The 9130-nt window shown below is 41.7% G+C and overlaps 1 protein-coding gene across 3 annotated transcripts in view; it reads left to right on the top strand.

Annotated features, from left to right (window-relative positions):
- Nucleotides 1-6494: 6494 nt before the first annotated feature.
- GABPB1 (GA binding protein transcription factor, beta subunit 1) overlaps nt 6495-9130 on the top strand; it is a 57022-nt gene continuing 54386 nt past the window's right edge. For 2 of the 3 annotated variants that reach the window (XM_006895307.1, XM_006895306.1), the window contains exon 1: nt 6495-6904. The gene's annotated coding sequence lies outside the window, so the exon portion shown is untranslated. The remainder of the gene's footprint in view (nt 6905-9130) is intronic. The other variant, XM_006895309.1, reaches the window with a different exon arrangement.

Here is a 9130-nt window from a genome sequence, read left to right as displayed (position 1 = left end):
CTGGGGGAGAGAAAGCAGAAAAGAAAAAACAACACACCACTATATACCTAAGACTGAATGTTTAGTGTTGGTTTGGGCTTTGTTTCTACTTTGTACTTTATCCTGAGTTGCACCGGCATAGCTTAGAATCTAAGGGATGTAAATGAAGTTGGGGGCACTGGAGAGATGTGAAGGGAAAAGGTAGGTGGTATGTTTGAATAGATTTTTTTTTGTGTGTACCATCAAATTAGATCTGACCGGTACAGGAGGAGATGGCCCCTCTTTCCCCAGCAGAACATCTGGTGGATTCGAACTGTGCGCCTCCGGGATTGCAGTGCAGCTTCTTGCCACTAGGCCACCAGAGCTCCCCTGTTTGAATAGATTCTTATCTATATTGTGGATTGTTTACAGACTAAACTTTATTTTCATGACATCTTATGTCATTCACTATTCATTTTAACTGTATGCTCTTTCATCTTTCTCCTTGTCTCAGTTCCCTTAACCTATCTACCCCTTCCTGGTGCACTTATCTTGCTCTTGATCCTGCACAACTGATTGTTAAAAGGAGTGCATACCTCCCTGTTTTTTCTTCTCCCTGGTGTTATTGTTACCTCACAGGTCTATGGTTTGAGTGAAAGTTAAGCCACAGTATTTAGTTCCAGGCTCAAAGGAAGAGTAAGGCTAGTTCTTATTAAATCCACAAGCCTGGCCATTTTTATGATCTTGAGTTTTGTTCCAGTCAGCAACCATCTAGTGTCTTGTCTTATGAAGGCTTAGGTTCATGTAGTCACTAGTCCTTTGAATTCTATCAAACTTTTCTTCATTCCAAAAAAATCAAGTTACACTTTATATGGCCCCTTGCAAGCTTTCAGGACTCAAGTCACTAGATTGAGCTCTTATGGTTATTGTTGATTGCCATCAAGTCGAGCATGGCTCATAGTGACCCTATGAACCAAAGGCCTGAAGCCTTTCTGTAATTATCATTTATCAAAGTCCAGTTTAAAGAGGCATGTTGTTTATGAAGTCCTGCTTCCAAACCTAAAACTGTGACCACCACCAAACAGTGTCCACCCACCACAGGTAATTGTTATGGCATTTGGCAACCCAACGGAACAAGGTTTAGCATCACAGCAACCTCTGGTTACCTCAGTACAGCATATTGACAGAGTGCTTACCACTTAGAAGAATGTTCCTCCAAAATATGTATTATGTGAGACAAATATCTGTAATTTCAAATTATTAAAAACATTCCTAGTTAGTTAGGGGTAGAATTTCTCCAGTTCACTATTCCATGGTTTTCTTAAGGTATAACTATAGCTCCTGTTTTTGCATTCTAGTTGCTTTTTTTTTTCCCAGCTAACAGGCAGATTTTATTTCAGGTGCTGGAAAACTGTGACCCCCCAATTCCCCAGGGTAACAGTGGGGTGGGGAGATGAGAGCCTGTCCCAGATGTAAGCAAACATCTAGTTGTTTTTAAAGAAGACAAAAACCCCAGGAATCTTCACAAGTCAATTTTATTCTACTCAAAAAACAGCATGGGAGAAAGATAACCAGTCACGTCTCAGGAGTAGCATATTAATAGCAGAAATTGTTTAGGGACACTCAATGGGTAAAAAAAAAAAATCCTTATTCTGCTATTTTTAAAACTTTTTATTAACTCCCCATTTGTGAATGTAACATCTCCTTTGCAGAGAGAAAGGGAGATCTGGTGTCAGTGTCAGTAATGTGTTGTGCAGGTAATTAAAAGATTACGTTTGTTTTTATCCATCAACTATTTTTTGGAAGATGAGTGGTCTCCCATTCTGATTTTCAGTCTTAGAAACCTGGCAGAGGGTCAATCAGTTGGAACTGACTTGAAGGCATTGTGCAGAGAGAAAACGAGATGATCTGTGTAAAAGTATTTGTTATGTGCTGTTAAGTTGGAACTGATAGCTGACCCTCCAGTAGGTTTTAAGAGGCCACAGATCACACAGGAGTCTTTCACCCTAAGGAATAGTGGTGGACTTGAACTTCATGCTTTTAGGCTGGCAGTACAACTTATTTCCACTAGGCCACCAGGGCTCCAAAGCTTGTGAAAGCATTTGGTAGCAGCTAAATAAATGCACGTGAGATGAAGATTTGTCATCCTTGACCCCAAGGAGCAACCTGGCTGCACCTTCTCCAAGACCTGTTTTTCTGGCAGTCCTTGGATAGTCATTACTCTTGCCCAACACTACAACTCAGTGGCATCAATAACTCTTTTGTCATCCTTATACACTGTCCAGCTTTTGGGCAAGTTGCTAGGAGAGGCTATTCCTTGGAAAGGGGTATCATGCTTAGAAAGGTGAACAAAAGAGGTCTTTGATGAGATGGATTGACACAGTGACTCCAGCAATCTGCTCTAGTGTGTCAGAGATGATGAGGATAGGCCAAGATAGAATAGGGTTCAGATCTGCATCGGGTCGCTATGAGTCATACTCAATTCTGTGGTACGTAACAACAAAATAGTGCTTAACATTTGAAGTTTATGTATGCTACCATTCAATATTTTAATTTCCATGCTTGGTTAGTTATAGCTACCCATGAGGACAATAATTTTTTAAAAACTGTGATTTTAAGAAAAGTTTACAGAAAAGTTCTATTTTTATTCAGTCATTGTTACATATTTTCCCTCTCTCGCACCCTCAGTATTTCTTTTAACACTCATTCACTGATGCACAATTTCCTCCCCTCACTCCAATCCACTCTGTAATGCACCTCATATTCTGGACTGTTTAAGACAATCGTATTGAATAATTATGAGACAATAAAATTGTAATTAAAGCCATTAGTTTCACAATCATAATTTATTTAAAAAGTCTTTATTGTAGAACATTTCAACATACAAAGAAACAGAATTGAGTTTCCTTCTTTCCCTCCTCTAGCATCCAAAACCTGTTTTTTACAATTATCATCCACAATTCTTTCTTTCTTTAACTCACCACCATTTATAGCCTACTCTCACTCTGATTATTTTTCTTTAGGTTCACTAAACTTACTTTAAAAATCATAAAATATTTCTTACTCTGAAGAGAATGCCAGGGACATGTGGACTATTGTTAGTTACTCTCTTTCCTATCCCACCCCTCCCCAAAGGTAGTGACCACAAGTGCAAGGTGTCCACAAGTAATTATATGGGTGGTTCCCTCCTTTAAAAAAAACCCACTAACAATGAACAAAAATAAAAGTCAATCACTCTGTTTCAAAATTTCAATGTTAATTTTTGCATGCCTTTCCCGCCCATCCCGATTGTAAAGAACTAAGAGGTTGTATCTGGTGAACAGCAAAGATTCCACAACATCTTAAATGCAGAACACCTATGAAGCAGAGAAACACTGGCTTTTTAAATAAAAGCAGATTAAAAAAAAAGATGCAGGACTCCTTCAGTTCTTCACTAGTCTTAGAAAAACACCTTTCTAGAATACTGCTTCACACTATAAAAAAGAAAAAATATCTTGCATTAGAATCCTTCAACATCATGGGGAGCTCTGGTGGCCTAGTGGCAAGGAACTGCAACTACAATCCCAGAGGCGCACGGTTCGAATCCACCAGATGCTCTGCTGAGGAAGGAGGGACAATCTCCTCCTGTACCAGTCAGATCTGATTTGACGGTACACTCACACAAAAATAATAAAAAAAAAATTAAAAAAAAAAAAAAAAGAATCCTTCAACATCTGAATACTGTTTCACACCGTTCTGCACCAAATACAAATACTGTGCATTCTGTATCTGGTCCCATGTTCCTGATATGATCTTTAGCAGTGATTGTGTGGATGGCACTGGACCAAGGTTTCCACAGGGTTACTCAAAAGTCTGAGCTGACTAGAAGACACCTAACAATCTCTCTCAACTTCCTACTAGCTCTTAGAAGCAAATTCCAGAATACTGCATTCGAGGCCTTTCATGGGAACAACTTAAAGGAAATGAAATTTTCTTCTTCACTCAAATGAGCCTACTGATTTGTCTATGAAGGTTCCTCTCAAATTCTCCTATTAACGTTAATTACTTCTCTAGTAGCACTCCATTTCTCCCTCTGCCTCTACTTACCCAGGTGAATGAGTTCCTTCTCATTCTTGAGTATTCAGCAACTTAACTTCCTTCCCACTACTGATGATGCCAGCTGACTTCTACAGTGTAACATTAGAAGGGCAAACAACTATAGCCTTATTACGGAAAATCTACCACAAATGAATAAACAGAATGTTAAGAACAGTATGTTTTTAAGAATAAATGACATAGTTGAGTCTCTACATCTTGTGGTTCCTAACCTTTACACTCTAATAGACAAGGTTCTAGTCAATAAGCCTTTTAAGAACTACCTTCCCTCTGTAACTTGATTTGTGTCACTGTTAGAACCTCTATTTGGAATATTATTGCTTTTAATTTTTTTTTTAAATATGGAACACTTCTTGCTGATCTTCTCTGTATCGTTCCAATTTTAGTATATGTGCTGCCGAAGCGAGCACTTATTTTTTTTTTTAGTTTTATTATTTTGTGTGTGTGTACCGTCAAATCAGATCTGACTGGTACAGGAGGAGATTGTTCCTCCTTCTCCAGCAAAGCATCTGGTGGATTTGAACCGTGCACCTCTGCAATTGCAGTACACCTTCTTGCCACTAGGCCACCAGAGCTTGCCATTGCTTTTAATTTTTGACTCATGTACTTTTAACTTGTTAGTTAAATTTGTGTCTTCCAGGCTGTAACAGTTCCATGATACATCTTAAAGGAAACGAACATGTATGGCTAAGTACAATTGATAAGAGTGCATCTAAATTCCAAAATCAATCTCCACACTAGTCTACGTGTTTCCTATTGCCAAAGGGGCCCTTTAGTGAAAGAAGATCTTCACCCTGAAACCTACAGTGTCCCTTTTCAGCAGGAAGTAGCTAAGAGAATACACTGACCCCTTTTTCTTATGAATCAGGGTGAAGTCTCTCTCAGGGAGGAGTGATAGGGAATGGCAAAGGACACACTGACAAAGGAGATTAATCAGAGCTGGCTTTGATAAGCACTGTGGCAATTAAAACAGACTTTCAAGGGGAAAAAAAAAGAGGAACGAACTGGGGGGAGGATAGACAAAATAGTGCAACAATGAATGAATGGAAACCCAAAATCTCGGTAAATGTTCATTAAAATTAATAAAATTTAATAAAAAAAAGAACAGTATGTTAAAAATCTGACAAAGAGGCAAGCTCTAATGGCCTAATGGCAGGAAGCTGTATTGCAATCAAAGAGGTATGCAGTTCTAATCTACCAGATGCTCTGCTGGAGAAGGAGGGACAATTTCCTGTACCAGTAAGATACAATTTGATGGTACACACACAAAAAAATAGTAATATTTAAAAAAACAACTGACAAACGTTTACCAACTGAAACAATACAACCCAAGGAAAACACAACATTTAGTGATTTATAAGGAGTTGTGGTCATGCAGTATGATAGCACTGCCCTGCTAACTGATGAGTAGAGGTTCAAATCCACGAGCTGTTTCTCAGGAGAAAGATGGACTGTTTCCCCCCAACAAGAATCCCAGGCATTAGGGTTTCTTTTAAAGGTTACTTAAACTCTCCATCTATTTCAGGTATAATGCTTTAATAAGTTATACACATCTTCACTATATCAATGTTACAACTGGGTACTTGGAGAAAAGATATTTAAGTTCATACAAAAATCAGGTCTATACAATTTATACAACTTATCTGCTCCTCTTGTTAAAATTTTTGGCATTACCCCTGATATTCCTAACATCTTGACAGAAGTTGCCTTGTTGGTGAGCTGGAAAGTCATTCCAAGTTCTCTACTAAAACCATACCAGTGCTGGGATCCTAGGTAAATCACACATGTAAAAGCTGGAATATTTTTCACCAAAGTACAAAAACCCCTATTTAAAATAAAATTTCGCTAATTTCATAATAAAACACAACAGCTTGACACTCTAGCTATGAGAAAACCAGATTTCTACCTACTTGTTGAAGTGATAGTATTAGCGATTCAGAAAGCTGTTTTTAGGGTCTACGAAGTATGACACATCATAGGGAAGGTTTAATTTTTTAAAAAACACATAGAGTGATCGGTACATTCTCAACATAACAGACTGCTCCATTTATGCGAAGTGGAAAAGGAACAGCCTTCGTTCCTCACCTTGGACCTCAACAGCGATTCCCATTCCCCGTCCGCCTAGCTGAAAACCTAGAGCCACCAAAGTTCAAGCCTAGCCTCTCGGATGCTCTTGCGTCTCCCAGGAAGCCTGCTAGGTGGTAGAGTTGTTAAGCTTAAACTCCAAGGAGTCCGGATTTACCATATTTCAACGGTTATGCCGGAGAAATGGCGTGGTTAAGACTTCTAACACAAACCCAACGCAGAAAGAGGCGGGAAAAAGCCGCGGAGCAGCCGGCAACTCCGCCGCGCACATGGCCGGCCGCAGCTCCCACACCCGCTGCCGCGCAGGCGCCGGGCTAGCCGGGACTTGCGGTCGTGGAGAGCAGATCATTCCGCCGTTTCTTTGTGTAGCTGAAGCTCTAGAAATGACTTATTTTCCTTTCCTCCGTTAAAATGAAAAATCACATCTCTTTTCCTTTCTCTCGCTAGAAAAGGGCCGTAGAGTGGGTGTAAGAAGGAGCTGCAGATAAGGGAGGGGCGGAAAGGGCTGTGGCGTAGAGGGCCGGGAGGGATGCTGGGAGCTTTGACTCACTGAAACACCATGTGTTCCTCCGCGCACAGCACGGGGGACTTTTCGGTGGGGATTTTGGGCGCCGACCAGACGCGGCATTTTCGGAAAATAGCGCCCTGTGCAGCTGAAGCGCTTTGTGTGTAGCGGGGCCGCGTTAACCCGGCCGGGTACGAGGCTCCTCGGGTCCCTGCATCACCTCCTGCTGCTCCCCGGTCTCCCCTTCCGAAGCTTTTCCAGGTCAGTGCGGGTCTGTGTAGGGCCCTGTTACCACCGGATGTGGAAGTTGATCTCTTCGCTGGTAAAAAATAATTCCACTTCCCCCGGAACCCAGATCATCCCCGCGATTTCCTGTTTATTGCATTAAGGCGCCGGGTTTCCGGGGCTCCTGGCCCCGCTTATTCCGTGGGGGTCGGCGGGGTCGGCCTGGGCCCCCGCTCCGCCCGCGCTGCCGCCGTGCTTTGTCCGCTCGGCACCCCGCTTCTGGGAGGGGCGGGCAGACATGGTGGCAGCCGCCGCCCCCTCCTCGGCCCTAACGCGCCGCGGCCTTCCCGTAGCTTTCCACCGGATCAGTCCCTTATGGTGGGGCCGGGACGGAATCGTGCCGGGGTGGTGGGAGTTCCGCGGACGCCGAGAGGCGGGCGGTGGGCGGAAGAGGAAAGCAGGCAGGCGCAGCCCAGGCTCGGCGTTCGTCTCTCTCCGGAGCCGTCTGACCCTTTGTCTGAGCGGCCTGGTGGCCCCGCCGGGTTCCCGGCGCGGGGAACGGGCCGTGGGCCCGTGGCGCGTTGTGCTGCGATGCCCGCGGGGCCGGGAGGCGCTCGGGCCGCCGCGAGAGCGGGCTGCTGGGAGAGGATTAACTGGAGAGCCCTGCCCGGCCTCGCGGCAACAAACTCAGCCGCGGGTGCTTGCATCCCTTCAGGGGACAGAGCCAGCCTTTCTGGATGCTCCGGACTTATGTGTTAGGGTCTTTGCTGGCCCGCGGGCGTACGACTTAGGGAAATAAGTTGACAGTTTTGCTAGGTCATTTCTGCCCGGTCACAGTTGTTACGTATTTTTTGTGTTTCATTGAACCGCTCCAACCTTGTTAAATTCTGCCTGGTCTCAGCGGTGCAGCTTGTAAAACGGAAACCAAAGAAAGGCCTGCTTTGCGTGTGTTTTCCACTTCAAACTTATTTTCAGTACACATAACTTCATGCTTTAAACCTGATTGGACTTCAGCGAAGCAGACATCTGTTCAAAGGAGGGGCCGAGACCGCAGTACTTGTGAAAGGGGCTTGGTAATGGCAAATATTTTAAGTTCTGCCGCTGGACGCTGCTTTTGCTGAGTCGATTCAGGCAAGTTACTTTCAGACATAGTTTTTGTACAGTTTGATACAATCAGTAAAAGATCCTTGTAAATCAGCTTGCCAAGTTGGAATTGAAGATGCATCATAATTTATTACGTAGAAGTTAATGGTCAGAAAATCTTTTTGCAGATGCTTTATCCTTATGAAAAGACCCACTCATGTTGGTTTGAATTTATCGCTGATAGGCCACCATCCATCTTGACTTGGATTTTAAGGAAACTAAAGATAGCTTTGGGTGTTTTGTTTGGGTTTTTTTTTTACATTATCTTTTAAATTTTTAATTTATTGCTCATTAACATAAAATAACATGTTAATGAAGGGACATTGTTTTCCACTTCTGCAAATCTCTTCACTTAATGGTAACGTTTTAATTTTGTTGAGACTATCTACAGCTAAACAATCAGTTCAGCAGTTTCAAGGACATTGATTACATTATTTGGATTGTGCATTTTTATCCTTTTTTTGAGTTGCTCTCATTAACATAATTTACTTCTGCAGATCTCTATTGATTTAATAGAAGATTGGTAGATTCTTAAGTATACGGTATTTTAACATTGCTGTATCATACTGTATAATTGCTGAAAAACTCAATATTAGGTTCATCATTTTTGTTTAAGCTGAAATATTTTATCATTCCTGCCCTGCTCACACCATAAAAATTATACTAAGATACAGTGTAAGACATTCTTGTATTCTCCCTCCCAAGGTTTTGGATTTAGATCCGTAAACAGTATCATAATCTGTGTTGTCATCATAGCCCAGAAACTCTTGAAAACTTGAATATATTTCAAGGGATTATTTTTTAATTCCATTAATTACTTTTAACACACAGTAAAACATAAATCCCGCAGGTGGAAAGTTGTGTGTAAAGAAATCTTTTGAAGATGTTATTGTTTGAAGGCCATATACTGAAATGCCAAAGAAGCTCCATGTTAAAGGGAAATATAGTGGTGAGACTTTTGCTGAAACAATACTTTTCATAATGTGTGTATGTACCTTTAGAGTGACTGATGTTTTTAAGTTAATCTATATTTCTTTTTTTTAAATATTTTAATTTATTTTTCATTTCAGTGAACATCTACAGAGATTTTGGAATTCCATTCATTCATTGTTGCACCCT

Source organism: Elephantulus edwardii, unplaced genomic scaffold, assembly GCF_000299155.1.
Source record: "Elephantulus edwardii isolate Elephantulus edwardi_28Jun2011 unplaced genomic scaffold, EleEdw1.0 scaffold00164, whole genome shotgun sequence".
Taxonomy (NCBI): Eukaryota; Metazoa; Chordata; class Mammalia; order Macroscelidea; family Macroscelididae; genus Elephantulus; species Elephantulus edwardii.
Note: the sequence above shows the minus strand (reverse complement) of the source record. Positions and strands in the feature narration are given on the sequence as shown.